This window comes from Sebastes umbrosus, chromosome 7 (assembly GCF_015220745.1).
Source record: "Sebastes umbrosus isolate fSebUmb1 chromosome 7, fSebUmb1.pri, whole genome shotgun sequence".
In the NCBI taxonomy this organism is placed as follows: Eukaryota; Metazoa; Chordata; class Actinopteri; order Perciformes; family Sebastidae; genus Sebastes; species Sebastes umbrosus.
In genome coordinates, this window is record NC_051275.1 from 32,360,611 (window position 1) to 32,383,079 (window position 22,469).

The window sequence follows — 22,469 nt, forward strand, 5'->3', positions numbered from 1 at the left end:
ATACCGAGTACCGATACGAGCACTTCTCTGTGCCAAAAGACCCTCGTTAACAGCCAGCTTGAGGGTGTGAGCGACACACGGCAGGCTGGGGAGTCCCGCATACGTGGCGGTGCGCCGCGACCGGCTCTAGGTCGGCTTGGAAAGGCTCGGGGCGAAGGTGCTTCCCGGGGCCGTGGCCAAAGTGTCACCGGGGTGGACTGTCCTTAGTGCGCGCCAACCCGTCATCATGCCCCCAGGGCGATGCTCGGCCCACGTAAAAGGCGCCAGGGGTCTGCGGCGATGCCTGCAACCCACCCGCCCCGTCTTGAAACACGGACCAAGGAGTCCAACACATGTCGGGCGGTGGAGCATAGGACCTGAAAGATGGTGATGAGAGGTTAACGTCACGCTGCCGTAAAGTGGTATCGGTGCCGTTGTATCGGAGCCGTTTTGCAAGTACGAGTACATGAGCACAGTATCGGACCATCCCTAATTTCTTCCTTCTGTTTCTACTTCTGCTGTTTTGCTTGTTGTCTCTGTTCTCTTTCATTCTTCCCACGACATGGATTTTGCAATAACATCATTACTGTGATAAACACACACGCACGCATACTAGAGGTGGGAAAAAAAACGATTCACCTTTGTATCGCGATTTATTTATTTATTTATTTACGATTTTGAAATATATTTTTAATGCCAGAATCTATATATGTGCTTCATTTGAGTCGATGCGGAGGTAGAAGGAAGTTACCACTTTTATTGTTGTAGTCTGAGTAACGTGACGTCGTATCCGTTCCGTATCTGTCAACCAAAACAAACCGCAGCGATGATCTTATCATTATAATCTTAGACTAAAAGACAATGGTGTCTGGAACCGAACTAGAGGAAGTGTTGGCTCATAGAGGGAGAGTATCTGAACGTTGGAGTCAGAAATTGGTGGAAACCACCTAGAACTTGGAAACATTGGAATCTAGCTAATTAGTCATTTTAAAAAGGAATAATGAGAGGAGGGCATCTTGTAAGCCTCAGAAAAAGTGGGACTTGTGCTAAAACATAAAAGCCGGGGCACCGTTGAGGTGCTTCAGTCTGCTTTGGAGACCAGCACTCTGTTTGATCCACTGTTAATCTATTCATATCTAATTCTGGAGTCTGTCTTGTTTTTAAAACTTTGTCCTTATTGAAGTTCTTGATAAGTGTGGCTGAGGACCTGAAACCATCTGGCCTGGTTGAAGATTTTCTCCCACATTACGCTAAATAACTTTGCATTCATTCCCAAAAATGACAACAATTTTACTAAGTTTGATGCCCACAAATTCTGCAAAGTGACCTCTGTAAACTTCTCTCACCAACACTCATGTGTGCGGTACCAGCCGGTCTGAATCTTGTGCCAAATAAGGAAAGCCAAAGGACTGGAGAGAAAAACAAGATCTAATATTCCTCTATACACAGAGTGCTATAATATTCATAACTATGTTTTCATTAGTGTATAATCACCTGGAACTAGCGGTGCTTTCACATCAGGGACACGGGCCGAAATCCGAGTACACTTGACCCCCAAAGTCCAGTTTGTTTTATTAGTGTGAACGCTCCGTACCATAACTCAGGCACGGTTTGTCAATCCGTACTACAGTCCACTTAAAAAGGTGGTGTGGAGTACGGTTCATGTGTACTCAGGGTACAGTTCGAATCAGGTGTGAAATCCAACCGTACCGGAACACGGAAGTGGACCGCTATTTACTGTGAGTAACGTTTTGAAAGGGCAGGCTTCAGCATGCGCCATGAAGCAGGAAGCCAGGCGAGAGGGTCCTTAAAATATGAACAATAGTAGCTGCTGGCTGATGTTTGTTATTTCATTTAGCTAATTTAATGGTCTGCCTCGAACGAGACCGAGAGCCGCTCAGCTGCTCAGCGGGCAGACAGAGAGAGAGACAGCGGGGGAAACAATGTGTATTTTCACTCAGGTCGCGTGTTAATGCCAGGTCTGACCGGGGCCTTTTGTTTCTTCCGTCGTATGTCTCTTCTTTCTCTTCCTGTTCCCGCCTCCCTCTCTTTTATCTTTGAACCTTATTTGGGCCTGTTTCTTTCCCCGATTACATAACCGTTGCCCTTCGATCATAAATCTCTGTCCTCCTTCCTGTCCTTCATCCCTAAGATGTAATGTCAATAAAAATGAGTTATATTCTTACTGATTAGAGGACTAACCTGTGATGACGTCGGCAGTCGTCCAATGGGACATTATTAGAATAATCACCCCACCATCACAATGATTAAAGCCATTTCTTCTCTTCTCTCTTCATATTTGCCCAAAGTGATGATTTTTATGGCCAGCTGAATTACATCCTCCTCTTCATTTACACTTTATTACTCTCGTTGTTTCACATTTTATGACACTTTATTACCTCCGAGCAACGTCTCTTAGACTCTATCTCGTTTGGTGGAAATGTCTGTACTGTGTGTGTGTGTTTCTATGTGCCTGTGTGTTTGTTAGTCGTGGCAGAATAAACTCTTCTGTGGCCAATAGATGAAAACAATATTTTGCAGCAAGCCAGCTAACCCATCCTATCATATAAAAGCTGTTGTTTGAACAACAGGTCTAACATTATCATGATTATCATCATCATCATCATCATCATACATAAGTTGACAGACAGCTGAGGTGTAAACTAGGGCTGTCAATCCATTAAAATATTCAATCATAGTTAATCGCGATTAATCGCAAATAATTTGCACGCGTTTTATCTGTTCAAAATGTACCTTTAAGGGAGATTTGTCAAGTATTTAATACTCTTATCAACATGGGAGTGGGCAAATATGCTGCTTCATGCAAATGTATGTGTATATTTATTATTGCAAATCAATTAACAACACAAAACAATGACAGATATTGATCCAGAAACCCTCACAGGTACTGCATTTAGCATAAAAAATATGCTCAAATCATAACATGTCAAACTGCAGCCCAACAGGCAACAACAGCTGTCAGTGTGTCAGTGTGCTGACTTGACTATGACTTGCCCCAAACTGCATGTGATTATCATAAAGTGGGCATGTCTGTAAAGGGGAGACTCGTGGGTACCCATAGAACCCATTTACATTCACTGATCTGGAGGTCAGAGGTCAAGGGACCCCTTTGAAAATGGCCATGGCAGTTTTTACGCGCCAAAACGTACATTAAGTTTGGAGCGTTATTTATCCTCCTTCGTGACAAACTGGTATGACACGGTTGGTACCAGCGGATTCCTTAGTTTCATATGTTGCCAGTATCTTCATACTAGCTTTAAAATGAGACCACTACAACCTAAAAACGTTGCGTTAATGTGTTGAAGAAATTAGTGACGTTAAAATGGAATTTGCTTTAACACGTTATCATCGCGTTAACTTTGACAGCCCTACTTAAAATATATCTTTAGCCACAAACAGCATTCATGCTCAGTGCTCCTGCGTCACTACCTGCCTTCTTCCACACACATCTTCCTTTAATCATCCAAGCATTGTCTGCCAGAGGCTTTCATATTTCCCCTTTGCCTCTAGTCCTTCTGTTTGTAGAATACAAATCGTTGAGCCGGGGGGGGGATTTGAACCCCATAAACTTGTTACCCCCAGGGATAAAACACTGTCGCTTTTATACTACTGTTTCTCAACTTGAATGTTTTTATAATCCAATCCATCACTTTCACTGAACAACGCAGACGGACGCACACCAGTAGCCTTGGGTTACTGGTTGAAAATGATGAAGCATAATCAATATCTCTCCATTAGAAAGATCTAACATTCCTCCTATGTGTGAAAAAGACATAAAATCAATACGTCTAGCTGGGACTTCTAACATGTTAGTCACAGCTCTTGGTATTGGATTTCTGTCTTGGCAAAGTTCTTCTTTATGTCCAGTAGGGCAGCATGCATCGCCCTTTTTGCAGTCAGGTAAGTCAGGCCATAAATGAATTGAAAGTTGATCTGTTTATAAACCACATGAGTAAGAGAAGAGTAGAGAGGTGGGAGGGGAGAGACGAGGGATGACGTGCACTGATGGTCTTCAAAAGGACCACATGTAAGGGATAATGTACCCGGGCAGTCATTGTTGTGAAATAAACCCCGACAGGGCGATGCTGCACCCCGACGTAGAGCGCTTATTATTATCCCACTTATTACACGGCTACTTACTTAAAGGCAGGGTTGACGATGTTCTCCAGTATACACTATTTGTTATATTGGTTGAAATGGTCTTTACACCCCGACAGGGATCCATTACTGATGAGCTCTGAAAAGGCACTGGAAAAGAGCCGTCATCTGTAGCTGCTGTAATCCTGTAAAAACGTCTACCAATCACTACCTCTCGGTCCGCTTGGAAAGAACCAATCAGATGCCTCCCTGCCTCCCTGCTCGTACTCTACCCTTGGCGTGCACCAGCCTGAACTCAAAGCGCGTCGCCGCCACACATTTACTGGAGAATGGATAATATGCATTAACGCAAATTTGTTTTTAATGCATTATGCATCTTATGTTGTAGCTCGCTCGTGAAGGAGGTTAAATAACGCTCCAAACTTTGGCTAAATTTTGGCAAGGGGAAAACTGTTATGGCTATTTCCAAAGGGGTCCCTTGACCTCTGACCTCCAGATATGTCAATGAAAATGGGTTCTATGTGTACCCACGAGTCTCCCCTTTACAGACATGCCCACTTTATGACAATCACATGCAGTTTGGGGGCAAGTCATAGTCAAGTCAGCACACTGACACACTGACAGCTGTTGTTGCCTGTTGGGCTGCAGTTTGCCATGTTATGATTTGAGCATATTTCTTATGCTAAATGCAGTACCTGTGAGGGTTTCTGCACAATATTTGTCATTGTTTTGTGTTGTTAATTAATTTCCAATAATAAATATATACATACATTTGCATAAAGCAGCATATTTATCCACTCAGGTTAATAAGAGTATTAAATACTTGACAAATCTCCCTTTAAGGCACATTTTGAACAGATAAAAAATGTGTGATTAATTTGCGATTAATTGCGAATTGCGAAAATTGAATATTTGAATCGATTGACAGCCCTAGAAATATTATAATCAAATTAGGATACATGTATAAAAATCCTTAAGAAATATCAGCGCATATAGATTTGAGCCCATTTAGTTAGATTTTTAAAGTGTAAAGTCAGTGAGTCACTTGACTGTGTAATGATTCTTGAACGCTTCATCGTCTCGTTGAGGAATATTTGAAAGGGCTCATCAACTCTCGCAGCTTGACCAACTTCAGCGTCTCATTTCAAGCTGTGCATTCCGGGCCGACATCAGCGTGTGTGTAGTTGGTGCCCCGGCGAGTGGCTCGATTCATCTTGCGTCTGCAGAAAGGGTTATTCTTGTGTGTGTCGTCTCTAATGGCTTCTGCCTGGATACAGTGATGGCTGGGCGGAGGGGGGGGAGTGTGTGGGTGGTGGGTAGTAATTGGCTCTCTGAGAGGAGACCAAAGGGGAGTTGAAGGTGTGTGTGTGTGATGATGACTTGAAGCAGACTTGATTCAAGTGTCTGAATGTGTGTGTGTTTGTTTAAAAGGACATCATTTTCCTCCCTCCATTCTTTCATCTTGCCCACACACACACACATACACACACACACACTTCCCCTCACTTAACACATCCTAATAAGGTCAGGGAAGAGCAGAGATGGAATGATATGTTTGTCTTTATCACCACTTAGCCTCGTAACCTCTTCAAATATATACACACACACACGCGCACACACACACACGCACACACACACGGTGGCGTCTAGAAGGTAATCCACAAGTTGCGAAACGCTCACGAGATGGTTAGGTTAGGCATTGAATGGTTAAAGTTAGGCTAGGTTGTCGGGCAACAAGCCTCGCGAGAGTTTTTGCAATTTATGGGTTACCTTCTGGACGTGACCCACACACACACACACACACACACACACACACATATTCTGTAAGGATCTCTTTGTATTCATTTGCTGCTGCGTCCTCCTTTTCTTCTTCCATCTCTCTCTCTCTCCTGTTTTCCATCGTGGAAACTTTTCTTCTGGAACTTTTTCCAAGAACCCCCACCACAGTTTCAGCCTCCTGGTCATAGATCCTTGGCCCCTAATTAGAGTCCCTGAGAGTGAGACCATGGCTGTATTCCAAACCGCCTACTACATACTACTGATGAACGCAGTATGCAGTATACAGTGAATAGCATGCCATTTTCTTTTGTACTAGTCAGAAGCGGCTCGTCCTCCGGCCAGGAGCAGAGCTTCGCCTCGCTGCTCTGCCGGTCCCCGCTGGGAGCCGACACCGACACCACGCTGCTGAAGGCCCAGGCTGTTTTGCTGGGCCCGCTGGAGTGAAGGGAGGCACGGTAGAACCAGAACCAGGACTGTCAGGCAGACTGTCAGACTCTGCTTCAGTAGAATGAGAAGTTTTCTAAAGGGACTATGCTGCTTGGAAACACCACCGCTTCTGTCCGTAGGGGCTGCTAAAAATGAACACAGAATGGAATTTCCTCGTAGTAACTTTAAGATAATAAAGACTAACTTGATTCATGACTTCCTTACATTACTGGAACCTGAATCTAAAAGACGTTATTGTCTCCGACCAAAACTCCGGTGTCTCCTCTGTTACCTCCGGCCGCGGTCGGGAGGCTGAGGCAGGAAAAGCCAACACTACTAATGTAATTGTGTGTAGAGAAGCTGCTGTCCTGCACTGTGAGACTGCAGGTGAATTTAAAGCAGTAAATTGATGAAAACTCCTCCTTCCTTCCACTCCGTCCCACTCCTCCATATTTCTCTCACTACTCTCACTTCTTTCATTTCATTTTATTTCCCCCAGTCCCAACTCTCCTCCTCTTCCTCACGTTTTTCTTCTGATTCCTCCTCCTTCCTCCCTTCTCTTCCTTCGTGTGACTATCTCCTTCTTTGTCGATCTCTCTCTCTCTTCATCTAATCCCTTCTTACTTCTTATTCAGATGCCTTTCTATCACCTGTTTTTATCTCTTATTCTTTCACTCCCCCACAATTTCACATCTTTTCTTTCTTTCCTTCCTCTATTCCTCTTCACTGTTTTACGACTCCTCCTCCTCGTCCTCCTCTTCCTCCTCCTCCTCCTCCTCCTCCTCTCTCTCTGTCTCTCTTCCCTGCAGCTATTTCTCTTTTCTTACTCCCTTTCTCCTCTTTACATCTTTGAATCCCTCTAAACTGCAGATTTCTCTCTGCAGTGCAGATTCGTCAGCCCACACCCAAAACCTCTCTTCCTCCTCCTCCGTCCATCCTTCATCACTGTGACCCGGCTGCACAGTAACGACGGTGCTGCTGTTGATGAATGAACAATCTAAACCTTCCAGCTATGTGTTTGTTAATATACAGAAGGTCTGGAACTGGTTTAATGGGTCTCACTGGTCCTCAACTTACTTAACTTACTTTTGAATACATCTCTTTAGGTTGTGGGAACTCATATGTTTCACTATTTTCTAAAGAAAACATGATAATAACCGGAACATAACGGACAGTTTATTCAATAAGGAAGATAGTCGTATTGTATATAGATTAAATTAAACTGCCTGGACATTACGACAAGTTGAGTTACATGTTTACTGTGTTTGTAGCACAGCAGTCTGTGTGCGTGTGTGTGTGTGTGTGTGTGTGTGTGTGTGTGTGTGTGTGTGTGTGTGTGTGTGTGTGTGTGTGTCAGGGCTTAATTCTTATCTCGTGTATCAGGCTATCTTGTTAATCACTAAATGAAGTCAGGCTTCAGGGATCACAACACAAAACACCGTATCATGCCGTCCACATTAAACATGTAAAGCTTGTTTAAAAGACAGCTTTTATGGCAGCAGTCTGTGTGTGTATGTGTGTGTGTGTGTGTGTGTGTGTGTGTGTGTGTGTCTGTGTCTGTGTCTCAGCTCAGAAAAGGTGACAGCTGATGTAGAGCGTGATTAGCACGGAGCGGAGGTGGTGGTGTTGGGTATTTGATAAGCATGCACACACACACTGTTACTCCCAGTAATGAGGGGAGTGTTAGCTGGCATGGAGGGAAGGCAGCCCATTGTAATTATAGAAGGCGACTGAGGGTGGGAGATGGATGGCTCTCCGTCTCACACACACACACACACACACACACACACACACACAATGAAGTTTGCTGAGGTAGACGAAGAGGAAGAAAGAGAGAGGAAGATGTCTTGCTGTATTTCTCTCAGGCTTCTCTCATCAGACTGCAGGCTTGTTTGTCAGATCAGATCTTGAGGACGGACTGTCCACACTATTCTTTGTGATCAGATTGGATTGGCGTGTCCTGATCACAGACTGTATATAGAGAGGCGAAATCACAGTGCTGAGCTGCATCTCAAATTAATCTTCAGGTTCCCAGCTTTCACATGATGTATACCACTTCTATGTGACGTCTACTGTTGACCTGATATCTCCCCTTAAACATCCCCTGGATCTCCCTAAAAAAGACCAAAACAGCTCTATTGTGGGTTTATTATTTCTTTTTGCATTTACACATCAGTACAGATGTTTTACATCAGCCAGACCATTTTGTAGTACTTGAGGTTATTTTGGTGTCTAGTTATAGAGACATATTTTATGTGTCTGATGAGACACACGTGAGCTCATTTCCATTTTATTGTCACTGGGCTCTGATGTGCCAGCTGCTGTTTAGCAGCTGGAGGAATTAAATAATTAAAAACTTAGAATTAATCCTGGTCAATGGTTCCTCTGGGATTTGATGCCACTTTGAAGTTGAGCTGTTACGCTGTGCGTTAAGTGAAAGTTATTTTTTTTGTCCTAAAATGATGAATCCACTGTTTGCAGTTGCCTTACACAGTCAGACAACCACATGATAATCCTATCCATCCATTCATTTTCATATGTAGACTACTTTTTTGAGATGGGAGAGACGGTTGGCTCGAATGCACGTTACCGCGATACGATAACGTTTCCTGTCCGTGACAGAGTTAACATGCAGCTTTAGCCGTGATGTCTAGCTCTGCTTTTCCTGCAATGTGTGAAACCCAAAGTGTTTCCGTACTTTACTGGATGTGTAGTGTTTACCACGCTGGATTTAACATGTGAAGATGCAGGTCGTATCCACGTTGTTTTGTGCTTTGTCGTTTCGGCTCGCTGCGGTTTGTTTTGGTTGACGGATACTGAACGGATATGACGTCACGTTACTCAGACTACAACAATAAAAGCGGTAACTTCCTTCTACCTCCACATAGACTCAAATGAAGCAAATATATCGATTCTGGCATTAAAAAAAATATTATTTAAAAAAAAAAATAATAATAATTCCCCCCCCCATATTGGTTAAAGTTTCAAGCCTTTTAACTCCCACATCCAGCTGGGATTGACATGTCGTAGGTCAGAGTCTTCTAATGTTGGTCTCCAGTAGAAATAAATGTACAAATGATAAAGCTCGCCGAACTGCTGCAGCAGGAGACATTTTAACAGAGTTAGATGGATTAATAAAGGAGCAAAAGAGAAAACACAGGAAGTCCAGGAGGGAGTGAGAAAGAGGAAGGAGGAGAGGAGTAACAACAGAGAGCAAACATAGCAGGAAGTTAAGAACATCCTGGGGCAATGAAGCTAAACATATTCTCTCAGTTCCATCCAGGTTACTTTACTCGGTTTCCCTCTACAGAGATCGAACAGTGCTACTTTAGATCTTTAATGCAATATTTTGATGGATTTATTTTGTTCTCCAATCACTCTGGAAGCGAAATAAAAAATAACTCTGAATAAGATCTTTGGACTTCAGTGGATTCCTGTCATCAATCATTGCAACAAAAAACTCTTGCTGTGGAGCTTACGGCGTGTCCACACAGGGAACGTCAGCAGCGCGTGGCGGCTGCGTTACCTGTTGTTTTTTATTTCGTCGTCTGTGTTAACAGCTTAGAGCAGCACGCCTCAGCTGCGAGTCAGCTGTGTGTCGTCTAGAGATTCGAGGTCTCGCCTATTTTTACCGCGAGCCGTGTTCACAGCAACAACAGACAATGAAAATGATCTTTTGAATGTATATTGACATCATATCAGCAACATTACTACACTTTCAATGTCTGTATCTGTAGAATATGTCACCGACATGAAAATCAACACTTCCTGCTTTCATTTCAAAATAAAAGCCCTCAAGCCTTTTTTTCTTTGGACAGAATTCCTTCATTTGTTAACACTTTTATTCTGAAATATTTGCAGGACAGTGTTGTAGAACATGCAGTGAGTTGCACGGCTCCATGAATGAATATATTATGGGGTTTTAATTGTGGATTATTACTATTATTTACAAATTACCACACGTTTCTTAACCTTTTTCCGTCTCAAATAAATATAAATGACATTTATAATGAAATGAAATGGCCATTATGAAAGACAAACTCTATGTAGAAAGAAAGAACTGACAGCAGCAGAAATGCAGCCGGTGTGGACGACACACGCGTGAAACACGCAGCCGTACAGCGAGGCAGCTGCCACGCGCCACTGACATTCCCTGTGTGAACAAAGCATAAGAGACAAACATGGATGACAGATTACTCTTACTTCTCATCCAGCTCATCTGTGTCCCGCAGGGAAATTAGCGAGACGTAGCCGTGAAAGCATCTGTTTAAGCTGCACAGCTGGACCATGTCGGTGACTGTTTCATTATTAAAGTGTCACTTAAAAATGGGGAGTTTGTTTAAATATGACTTCTATTTGTTTTCTCTGTGCAGTCAGAGTGAGTGCACTGAAGTTAAAGTCAAATGTTTGTATATGAGATTCATTGTCAGCAAATCATCTGGCAGCTGATCTGTCTGGTGTGTTGAAGTGCGACCAAAAAAACACCAGCCTTCTGCCCAGGAGACGGCTGTTCGTACCTCGTCTGAAGCCAGAAGTCAATGTTGATTATGCCAAACCACGAACTTTTCGTAAACCTAATTAAGTCGTTTGGTCGCCTAAACGTAACCAAAGATGGAAGTTTATTTTGAAAAGACTGTATGTATGCATGTAACAAGTAGAAATTGACACGTGTTGTGTGCTACCGCAGCGCCATCTAGCATCTTGCTTCTATACTCTTTGCCGTCGCTTTCTCAGGTCAAAATGACACATGAACAACATGAAACCTGCCTTGGCGGAGGTCTGCGCTCTCCGAGTGCACTTCTAGTTAATATTATAATCCATTTCTTCCCATAGATCCCCCTACATGCTGCACACTGTTCCTTTAATAATACAAATTAAACAGCAAGGGCGTCTTTTTACACCCAACCAGACCCTCTCTACAGTACCTACTGTACTCCACTGGATGCTTAAACCTCAGGCACCTCAGGTCTCTGGCAGTTCTCCGTTCTCTGAAGAGGATGCACGCATAACTGGTCGAGGGTGAAGCTAAATTATAGCACTTTATCACTAAGATTTACTGTAAAATGCACTGAACGTTGCAGATTGATGATATGTAATGAAGTGTAAAAATGTGTAATGGGGGTTTTCCATGAACTGGAGCTTCTTGTACAGACTGTAAATAGCAACATATCAGCAGACTCATAAAGACGTGTGCTGACTACATTAAGTCAAACATAAACCCTGAAGCCGTTTCCGCTCACACACACACACGGTACTGTATACACAATAGGCTGTTAGTATTAATGTATGTATGAGGACATTCAGTGACCATGTTAATTTCATGAACTGTAATCCTACTCAGCAAAACATGCCCCTCCTTCTAGTAACTCATCCTCACATGAAATCTAATCTGTAACTGTAAACCCAGGAAAGCAGAGCGGAGCCTCATAACTGTCCTCTCAGCTCATCTCTGTTCACTCAGTTATCATCTCAAAGATTTCAATCCTGGTTGGAAAACGCCTTCAGCAGCTATTCTGTCAGAAATTTATGGCTGTAAACCGATTAAAATATGTAATCGTGATTAATCGCAAATTAGCAGCTTCTCTACACACAATTACATTAGTATCAGACGCTGTTTGATCGCCTTTACACCTGGCGTTAAAGCGTGTCTCATACCCAGATTGTATGATTTTACTAGGGCTGTCAATCGCAAATTAATCACACATTTTTTATCCGTTCAAAATGTACCTGAAAGGGAGATTTATCAAGTATTTAATGCTCTTATCAACATGGGATTGGACAAATATGCTGCTTTATGCAAATCTATGTATATATGTATTATTGGAAATCAATTAACAACACAAAACAATGACAAACATTGTCCAGAAACCCTCACAGGTACTGCATTTAGCATAAAAAACATGCTTTTATCAAGTATATTAGTATATTTCCTGTTAATTGCCAGTGCGTGTGAAGGTAATTTAAACCCTGCGTGGGAATGGCGTGGGACTCTGCCAGTAACAATATAAACTAATACACAGAGAGATAATTGCATACAAATACATTAAAAAAAAAGCTCAAAATAAATTGAAATAATGAGATTCTTGAAGTTTATAACTTTAAAGTTCACACTCAGATGCACCTCTTTCCCCATCTTGTCTCACCTACTTCTACCATGATCATTTCATCATCAGAGAGATGAGATTAGATAAGATGAGATGAGATGCAGCTCAGCAGTAACATTCTGTAAGGGATTTGGCGTCAGCACCTTGTTATTATACCTCCCCGTTCCCCCGTTCCCCTGCATCACAGCAGGCTGTATGGCTTTCTAATCTCATCTAATGTGTGTTCATATGAAATGGATGATCTGTAGCTCAACCTGCTGCTATTACAGACCAACAACCCTCCATCACTCTGTTCCTGGTCCCTCCACTGTGCCTCGCAGTACAGCTGGCTGATCTTATGTCACATTCCCAACAACGGCTGCAGATTACAGCTGAATGTAAATGGTTTCCACTGAGCCATGTCAACGTAATCCATGTTTTTCATGGCAGAGGGAGTCATTTATGTGTGTGAGGATAAGAGGAGGTGGTTTAGTACCATTATATTTATGGTGCATTATGTTTCTTGAATGATATCAAGGAGGTGTAGAAACCCTGCTGTGTCTCACAGCGGGCGGGTTTTTGACACTTTGATTTGAGCCGCTTTTATACTATATATATATATATATATATATATATATATATAACAAATGGTGACTACCTGATTTTTGAAAAAGGACATTTGCAGCAATGTTCAATGTTTTTGCAGCAGCTGTTCTTGTCATAAATCAGAAATTAACATGAATTAAAATAAATTGTGAAAGTGTATAAGGGTTTAGAACATTATGATAGAAGTATACGATGGTCATTCCCATGCTCTATTATGTCTCATAACTTGTTATGTTTGGGTTGATACCATTTGTTCCACAGATTTGGTGCTAAATTTAACCATTTTTTACAACTCGAGAATTGATCAAAATTATCAATCTCTTCAAAATCCCACATTAAGACACCAAGACCTTGAGGAACACCATAGAAAAAGCCATGCTGAGATTTGGTGTCAAAAACTTTCAACATTTAGAGATTTCTGGAAGATCTGAATTGTTTTGCGATTGCATGGCGAGCACTTCTGTTGTGTAAACTGCTCAGAAACCCCCGTATTGTCAATCTAGCTAGGAAAGCCATCCATCCTCTGAATGCTCTAGGTCTCTAGTTTGTGGCTGTAAAGTTTCATGAGGAGGTGATTATCCTAGAGGTCACCACAGGTCATTTTACCCTGTGAGGCCAAATTTAAAAAATGGTCTCACTACAATGAAATGTCTCCTATGGGGACTAACATCATCACACATGAATACAGTTGGGCTAATTGGATCCACAAGAGTCTCAGCTTTACAGTGATACCCAATTTATGTAATTCAAGACTGTTTAGGGACCCCAGTCTGCAGAAATATACAAATAATCCATTTTAGAATAGGAGAAAAAAAAACACATCTCTACTGCATTATACTGCTGGCCATGCTAGTTTCTCCTCACTAAATTCAGCTTAACTTTGGAGCGTTATTTAGTCTCCTTCTCAACAATGGATTCCTTACGTTTTCTAGTTTCGTATGATACCAGTATCTTTGCTCTAGCTTTAAGACTGAGCCCGCTACAGCCTCTTAAAGACGGTAATGTCAGTCGGGTTCGCCGGCGATCCTGCGGGTCTCAGAGGGTTAATTCAAGGTGCACAAGGTGGAATAGAAACAGGGAAATGAAAGACAGAACAGATGACTCACAATGTCAGTTTCAGTAATGTATTAGTTACATCTTTTGCCGCTGTCTTTTTCATTCTAACAGTATTGTTTTTGATGCGCCATCCTGGTAAACAGAACATCAAACAGATCATAAATTCTGCTGACAAAAAGCATTTATTTATCTCTGCACGGTCTCCAGCACATGCATTGTTTTTATGGGCTACAGAGCCAGACTGTACAAATGTAGGAGTTTGTACCAAACAACTAAATCACCGTGTTCCTCTGGGCTTCCCCCCGTGGCTGCAACCTGACAAACCACATCACCTCCTGTTTTACCATCCAATGTGTGAAAAAGCAAAGAGAAAGAATGTCTTCTGTCGATACGTCCATGAGATGGAGCGCGGCCTCCTGCCTGCAGCACGCTGTCAGATGCTGTAAATCATCTCACACGTCCCATAAGTCACACATACCTCGATGTCAATTAGCATTCATCATTTAGCTCTGACAAATGCCACGGCTCGATAGTTAATGTGTCTCTCGTAAATGCCAATTATGGCACTTTATCTTCAGGCCTGTAACGAGCTGAGATGATAAGTGATGGACTCTGCAGCTCAGTTCAGCTTCTGTCTGTGTGCCGGGTCATGTTATAGGCCTAAATGTTGCTTTAATGTCACTCGTTTTATCATTTAGTGAAACAGATACTGTAATTTGGTATAATGGCAGATCACCAGTGTGAGATGATTTGTAGGTTTATAGGTAAAAGTCTTCCTTTACTCCCTTTCAATAACATGCAGGCTAATGAGGAAATGAACCAAAGACCAATGTGGCCAATAATGCTCGCACAAAGTAGTCATACAGATCAATAACGTCAATTATAGTAATTTACATCTAATTAGGGGTTCGAGTCCCGACGGGGCGCCTTTCTACTGTTTTTGAGGAGATTTTTTTTTCTTCAGAAATGTTTGTGTGAATTCTAGTTCCTCAACATTACCAACGCTAGATTTAAAGATTTAAGAAACATCTTTTGTGAAATTTTCATGTTTCAAAAACAAATTAACAAAATGAAATAATACTATAAAACACTAATTCTTCAGACGTTCCATTGACCAGATGACGGTTGTCTTAAGTTTACACTAGGGATGTCCATAATTAACCATTTAACCGTTAACCGACATTAAGCATTTTAACCGATTAACGCTATAAAAGAAATGTTAATAATTAACTCAAAAGCTGAGCGGCTTATCGGTTAAGACATTTTTTCACAAAATGTCTCTGTTGTCTAAACTATATGAAATCCTAAAACATTGGGGAAGTATACTGGACGTCCACTCCACTGGCAATCTGTCACTATGATCAGACCGTGGACTACTCGCACCATAAAAGCTAAAGAAACAAATCTTGTGACTTGCTGTGTCTCCCGTGGGCCCAGAGGAGTCGTTTTATTATAATGTGACTTCATGGTCGCATTTTAGATCTGGAGCCTCATTGCTATTCAGAACTATACAGGCAAGAAAATCACATTTCAGCAACCGTTCCTGTTCACATCCATTTTACAAATAAGCCATCTGTGAGGCGCGCACACACACACTCACTCACACACACACACACACACACACTCACTCACACACACACACACACACACACACTCACTCACACACACACACACACACACACTCACTCACACACACACACACACACACACACTCACTCACACACACACACACACACACACACTCAGTCCCACCCCATTACAATCAGTTTCACATTTTCCTAAATACCACCCCAAAGACACTGTGTTCACATTAACATAAATCAGCAGACTGAAGAGATTTCTGCTGAGCAGAAGGAGGAGTTGTGATATTTTGTGGAGGAGTAAGAAGGGATGGATTAAAGGATCATATTTCAGGGAGCTTTTTGTTGTTCTATAATCCAAACCGCTTGTTGTACAAAACTGGTCGGGCTGATTCAACGGTCGTTTCCTGCCCCTTTAATTTAGAATGATTTTTTGGGGGGTTCTTTATTTTGATTTAATCCTTTTCTGTTATATAATCATGTAATGTAATGGCACTGTTTTATGTTTCCTCTGTAAAGCACTTTGTTTAACACAGAAGCTTAAAAACCAGCTGCCTCATCGTCACATCATGACTTTTTTTGTTTCAGCAAAAAACATTTAAAAATAGTTTGATGCTATAATTCATATTTTATAAATGACAACATGTTTAACCCGTTAAAGCTTCAATAGGCAGAAAGTGTTTGGCATCATTGGGCAAAAATCCCATAATAACCTTTCAGCGTATTGTAATTCAAGTGTTCTGAGAGGTAACTAGACTTCTGCTCCTCCTCATGGCTCTGTTTTCAGGCTTTAGGAAATCTAACCCGTGACGGGAGACTTTGGCCAATCACAGGTCATTTCAGAGAGAGAGCGTTCCTATTGGCTGTGCTCCGGCTGGTGGGCGGTGCTTGGTATTTCCTCAACTGATCTCAACATGGCTGCCGGGCCACAAACCTTCTCATTTTACAGCTAAACAGCACACTACAAGATGATTCTGAAAACATTTGAGGAGAGAAATAGGCATTAATGTAACAGAATATTGATTCATATTTGATCAGCGCTGCCTAGTTTGACCGTTTGGTCGGAGTTTGCGAGTGATTGACAGCTGCTCAGAGACGGCAGACTCCAGATCAGCTCTGATTGGTTGTTTTCCTCCGGTCTGCAAAATCCTGCAGATGCCATTAGGAGCACCGGAGGACACAGAGGGACATGATTTTTTTTAGATTACCTGTCTCATGCACTACTGTCAGGATATAGAGTCCGTTTATAAAAAATACTTTTTTTAATCATATTTGCTCCATTTCTACCCACTGCTGCTTTAAAACTCTGACGGCCTGCTGTCTTTCAGAGGTTGTTGCGGGCTGAGAAACTAGAAAATCTCAGGAATCTATCAGTACCAACCATGTCATGTTGGGGAAGATCGCTAAATAACGCTACGAAGTTACACTAAATTTTGGCGAGGAAAAACTGTCATCGCCATTTTCAAAGGCGTCCCTTGACCTCTGACCTCAAGATATGTGAATGTAAATGGGTTCTATGGGTACCCACGAGTCTCCCCTTTACAGACATGCCCACTTTATGATAATCACATGCAGTTTGGGGCAAGTCATAGTCAAGTCAGCACACTGACACACTGACAGCTGTTGTTGCCTGTTGGGCTGCAGTTTGCCATGTTATGATTGGAGCATATTTTTTATGCTAAATGCAGTACCTGTGAGGGTTTCTGGACAATATCTGTCATTGTTTTGTGTTGTTAATTGATTTCCAATAATAAATATATACATACATTTGCATAAAGCAGCATATTTGTCCACTCCCATGTTGATAAGAGAATTAAATACTTCACAAATCTGCCTATAAGGTACATTTTGAACAAATAAAAAGTTTGCGATTCATTTGCGGTTAATCACAATTCAATATTTTAATCAATTGACAGCCCTAATATGCGTATAATATAAAAATAAACATTGTTTTTATTTCCTTCCTCTTCTCTCCAGTACTGATAGTGGTAGTAGTGTAATAGCATCTTAGTGGTGTGAGCTGATCAGTGGCAGCAGATCTTCTGCTCTCCTTACCTTCCTCCTTCCTCCAAACACTCATCTCATCTCCCGTCCTGATTTCTTCTGTATTTCCATCTCATCTGTTCACGTGTTCCCAGTGTAGATGGGCTCTTATCTACAAAGTGCTGATGTAACCAACGTGTCTTTCAACCTGCTGAATCCCTCCTGTCTCTCTCTCTCCCATAACAACCCTTATCTTCTTCTTTCCTCCTCCTCCTCAGCATCTTTCCTTTCTATCTCTCAAGATCATCCATGATAATGTTGTCTAACTAACCCGTCTCTCAAATCAAAACCTCTCCCTGTCTCTCCCATCTCTGCCCCTTTTATTTGTATTTCACGTCTTTCATCTAAAAAGAGGTGAAGCCGTTTTTTTCCAGCGTTGTGTCAGTTAACTTAATACCTCCTAATTCCCCCGTCGTCTTTTCCTTCTTTCATCACATTCAGCTGCTCTGAAGTATTTTTCCTCCAGAACACTGTAATCAAACACCAGCTGCCAATAAACCCCAGACTGCCTTCTTCCACTTTGAAAAAAAACGTAGCTCCACATATCTCAAAGGGAGTTCATCAGAAATACCTGAAGTTGCGTATAATGACAGTTTCTGAACGGTTAAGAGACTCTTTGGGTTAATTTAGGCAACTGAAGCTTTAAGTGAGGAAAAGTAGCATCACTACAGTGTACAGATACTCTGTTACAGGTTAAGGCCTTTTCTTTTTCTCTCGTGCGATTAATATATCAATATATCCTGTTGTTTTTGTCATGAGTACTTTCACACAATTCAAATATTATGCAGCGAAAAAGCGCTGTACTTTTTTTCTTCGTAACAAGGTCGATTTTCATCAACAAACCAAGTTGCGTGGAACAGGTTGAGTTACGTCTATATTTAAGAAACAACGTCCGAACCAGGACATCAAACTTTATTACTCCATTCAACCTTGACAAACGCAGCGCAGACCAGATTCACTCTTTCCTTTCTTACCTTTCACAATAAAAGCCCTAGACATACAATATTCGCAGGAGAGTATTTCGCATTTCCTTGTCGTTTGTTCGTCATGACCCCGGTGTGCAAATACCTTAAAAGTCCTGTACATTTGGCGAGTAAAAACTGTCATGGCCATTTTCAAAGAGGTCCCTTGACCTCTGACCTCCAGATATGTGAATGTAAATGGGTTCTATGGGTACCCACGAGTCTCCCCTTTACAGACATGCCCACTTTATGATAATCACATGCAGTTTGGGGCAAGTCATAGTCAAGTCAGCACACTGACACACTGACAGCTATTGTTGCCTGTTGGGCTGCAGTTTGCCATGTTATGATTTGAGCATATTGTTTTATGCTAAATGCAGTACCTGTGAGGGTTTCTGGACAATATGTGTCATTGTTTTGTGTTGCTAATTGATTTTCAATAATAAATATATACATACAATTGCATAAAGCAGCATATTTGCCCACTCCCATGTTGATAAGAGTATTAAATACTTGACAAATCTCTCTTTAAGGTACATTTTGAACAGATAAAAAATGTGCGATTAATCACGATTAACTATGGATAATCATGCGATTGATCGCCATTAAATATTTGTATCGATTGACAACCCTAATTAAAATATAAGTACCAAATGTACTCTTTATGCAGAATGGCCCATTTCAAAATGATATATTTTTGTATTAAAATGATGCATGCATTAATGTGCTTATCACTTTAATGTTACAGTAAAGGTGCAGATAATTGTAATTACTATGGGTAGTTTAATCTTTAATAATAAATACTGATTTATTTGTTGATTATTTTTATATTACTGTCAATCTGCAAACTAACTAAAGTTATCAAATAAATGTAGTGGGGTAAAAAGTACAATATTTGTCTCTGAGATGTAGTGGAGTAGAAGTATAAAGCAGCGTAATTCATTATAACAAAGGACAACGTGCTACTACACGTCCATCCACCTGCCTAAACCATTGTTGTGTGAACACCACACTGCTACACCTGAAAGGATATTTATCTTAATCATGTGTCATGTCGGCCAGCGGCCTCTGAGCTGTGTCACCGCTGGTCAAACCGTTGCATCAGTCGGCGAGTCAGTCAGACAAAAAGGAGCAGACGCTGAGCCTTCAGCCTCCGTGTTGTAAGTGTCAGTCAGATCGTTTCTGTGAGACGTCTCAGCCTCTCAGTCATGACCACGGGCAGAGACCGAAGCAGTTTGAAGGAACACAACGTCAAAACTATGCTTCAGCTGTTGAATTGACTTTGTGTAATTGTTAACGGGGGATTTGTGCTCCTCCGTCTGGGGTTTGGCTTTTTAATGCAGTGCTGGATTTCACTTGACGGTTGCAGCACCTCCACAGTACCGGATACGTTATACTCCCAAAGTAATCCTGTTAGTCTTGTCTTATTCATTTGATAGAGAGCAGCCATCATGGTGAGGGGAAGGTTTGCATCCCAAGTAGCTTTCCTAAATCACAATACAACTAATATGTATATTGAGCATATAGACTGTATATAATAGTAGAAATAGTCGCTGTGACGTCACCCATGTTTGTGGACTTTTAAAGCCTAGGCATTTTGGCCGTCGCCATCTTTGGAACCAGAGGTGACACGAGAGGGTGGAGCTAAGTACAACCGAACGTTACAATTAACTTTCATGAAGTGAAAACACACTGTGAAAGGGTTAAAGTTATAAGACGAAAACATGGACAACTCCCAGACCGGACAACGCCAATCACAAGGTAGCCCCGCCCTAAAGCATCCCCTGCTTTATGGTCTATCTGACTCTAAATGGGACCATAATTTACTAAATGAACATCATGCTGTATTGAAGAAGACTTGAAACTAGTGATTGAGACCATAAACTCATGTTTACAATGTTGACTGAGGTAATAAATCAAGAGAGAAGTAGACTCATTTTCTCATAGACTTCTATACAATAAGACTTCTTTTAGCAACCAGAGGAGTCGCCCCCTGCTGGCTGTTAGAAAGAATGCAAGTTTAAGGTACTTCAGCATTGGCTTCACTTTTCAGACCTGCAGGTTGCTGCTTGGTATTGAAAAGCAGAGGATAACTCAGTGACCCCTTTATTATAAGCATCATTTATAAATGATAAATTGAAAGTTAATTAAACTTAGTTAATAGTTATTTTACTGTTAACAAACAATTAAATGATAATTAATGTTTATTAATTATTAGTAATGCTATAATTTCTGTTATTATATCATTGGTTTGTGTAATTTGAAATAATTAGTTTATAAATTATATATTGTATCAGAGCCGATAACAACAATTACATTCTGATTACTTTAGTAAACTATTTATTATCAGTTTATTGTTGCACACATTATAACATTTTATACACTATATTAAGTATTTGTTAGTGATTTACAAATGATTTTTAAACTTTTAAGAAATCATTTGTAAAACATCTATAAACATTACATAGATAATGGACCAAAAAACAATTATTAACCATTGGCAAAGTATTAATTATTCATCTAAATAATGTTTATAAACAGTATTTATTAACCATTTAACAAAGTATTATAATAATCAGATGCAACTTTATAATTGTAAATAAATAAATAAATCCAAATAATGTTTATAGATGGTTTACAATCCAATTATTAACCTTTAACAAAGTGTTACAAATATATGTATAATATAATGTTTATATATGTTTTACAAACAATATCTTAATCATTAACTAATACTTGAATGATATAATATGTGCAACAATAAACTGTAAACATTAATTATCATTTTGTTGTTTAACAGTAAAACTATTTATCTAACTATGAACTAAGTTTAATTAACTATTAATTTACCATTTATACATGATGGTTATTATAAATTGTTCCCACCAAACTGACCAATCACAGCGCTTCATGCAGCGTCTTTTATGTGCAGCTAGAAGTCTGCCTGTGAACTAAACTGGTGCTGATTCAGCTTGAACGCAAACAGAAGCTGTAATGAGTCCATATGAGTCTACAGATATTCAGCAGATTGTAGAAGTGAACATATAAAGCATTAAAAGACGAGATGAAATGAAGCGGCAGCAGTGTAAAGCCTACACGGTCGCCTCACAGAGCTCCTCCTCGGTTCTGTCTGAGACGCCGCTCAGCTGTGAATATTGAACTCGCTCACTAAATTATTCAGCACTAGCTTTGAGTTCACAGAAGAAGAAACGCAGCCTCGGAGGATCACACTGTACCTCACGTAGGGCAGGAGGCTTTTCAGGCATTCTGAAAACAATGACACAATCAAAAGACGCATTAAAACAAACTGCAGTGCTGAGTCACTGTTGAGGCTCTGCTCTGTAGCTTGAGTCATCAGAATTAGTTTGAATTGCAGTCATTGATTAAAGGTAATAGTTGTATATCCATGTGATATATTTGACTGTACAGATCAGAATCTGGGTGGGGAATTGTGATGCTGATTTAGGGATGCACCAATACCACTTTTTTTCAGACCGAGTACAAGTACTTACATTTGGGTAATCGCCGATAACGAGTACCGATACGAGTACCGATACGAGTACTTCTCTGTTCCAAAAGACCCTCGTTAACAGCCAGCTGGAGAGTGAGAGCGACACACGGCAGGCTGGGGAGTCCCGCATACGAGGCGGTGCGCCGCGACCGGCTCTAGGTCGGCTTGGAAAGGCTCGGGGCGAAGGGGGCTCGCGGCCGCAGCTTTACAGCGCTTCCCGCCCTGATCTGGCCGCACCATGGACAAAGGGATCACTGCGCCCTCTCTCCCCGCTGGGGAGGGACGGGGCCCCCTGCTCCCGGTGCGACTGTCGACCGGGGCGGAC

At 41.3% G+C, this 22,469-nt stretch overlaps 1 protein-coding gene across 2 annotated transcripts in view; it reads left to right on the forward strand.

Annotated features, from left to right (window-relative positions):
* slc8a2b (solute carrier family 8 member 2b) overlaps window positions 1-22,469 on the forward strand; it is a 162,611-nt gene that overhangs the window by 60,887 nt on the left and 79,255 nt on the right. The gene's annotated exons all lie outside the window — the stretch shown is intronic.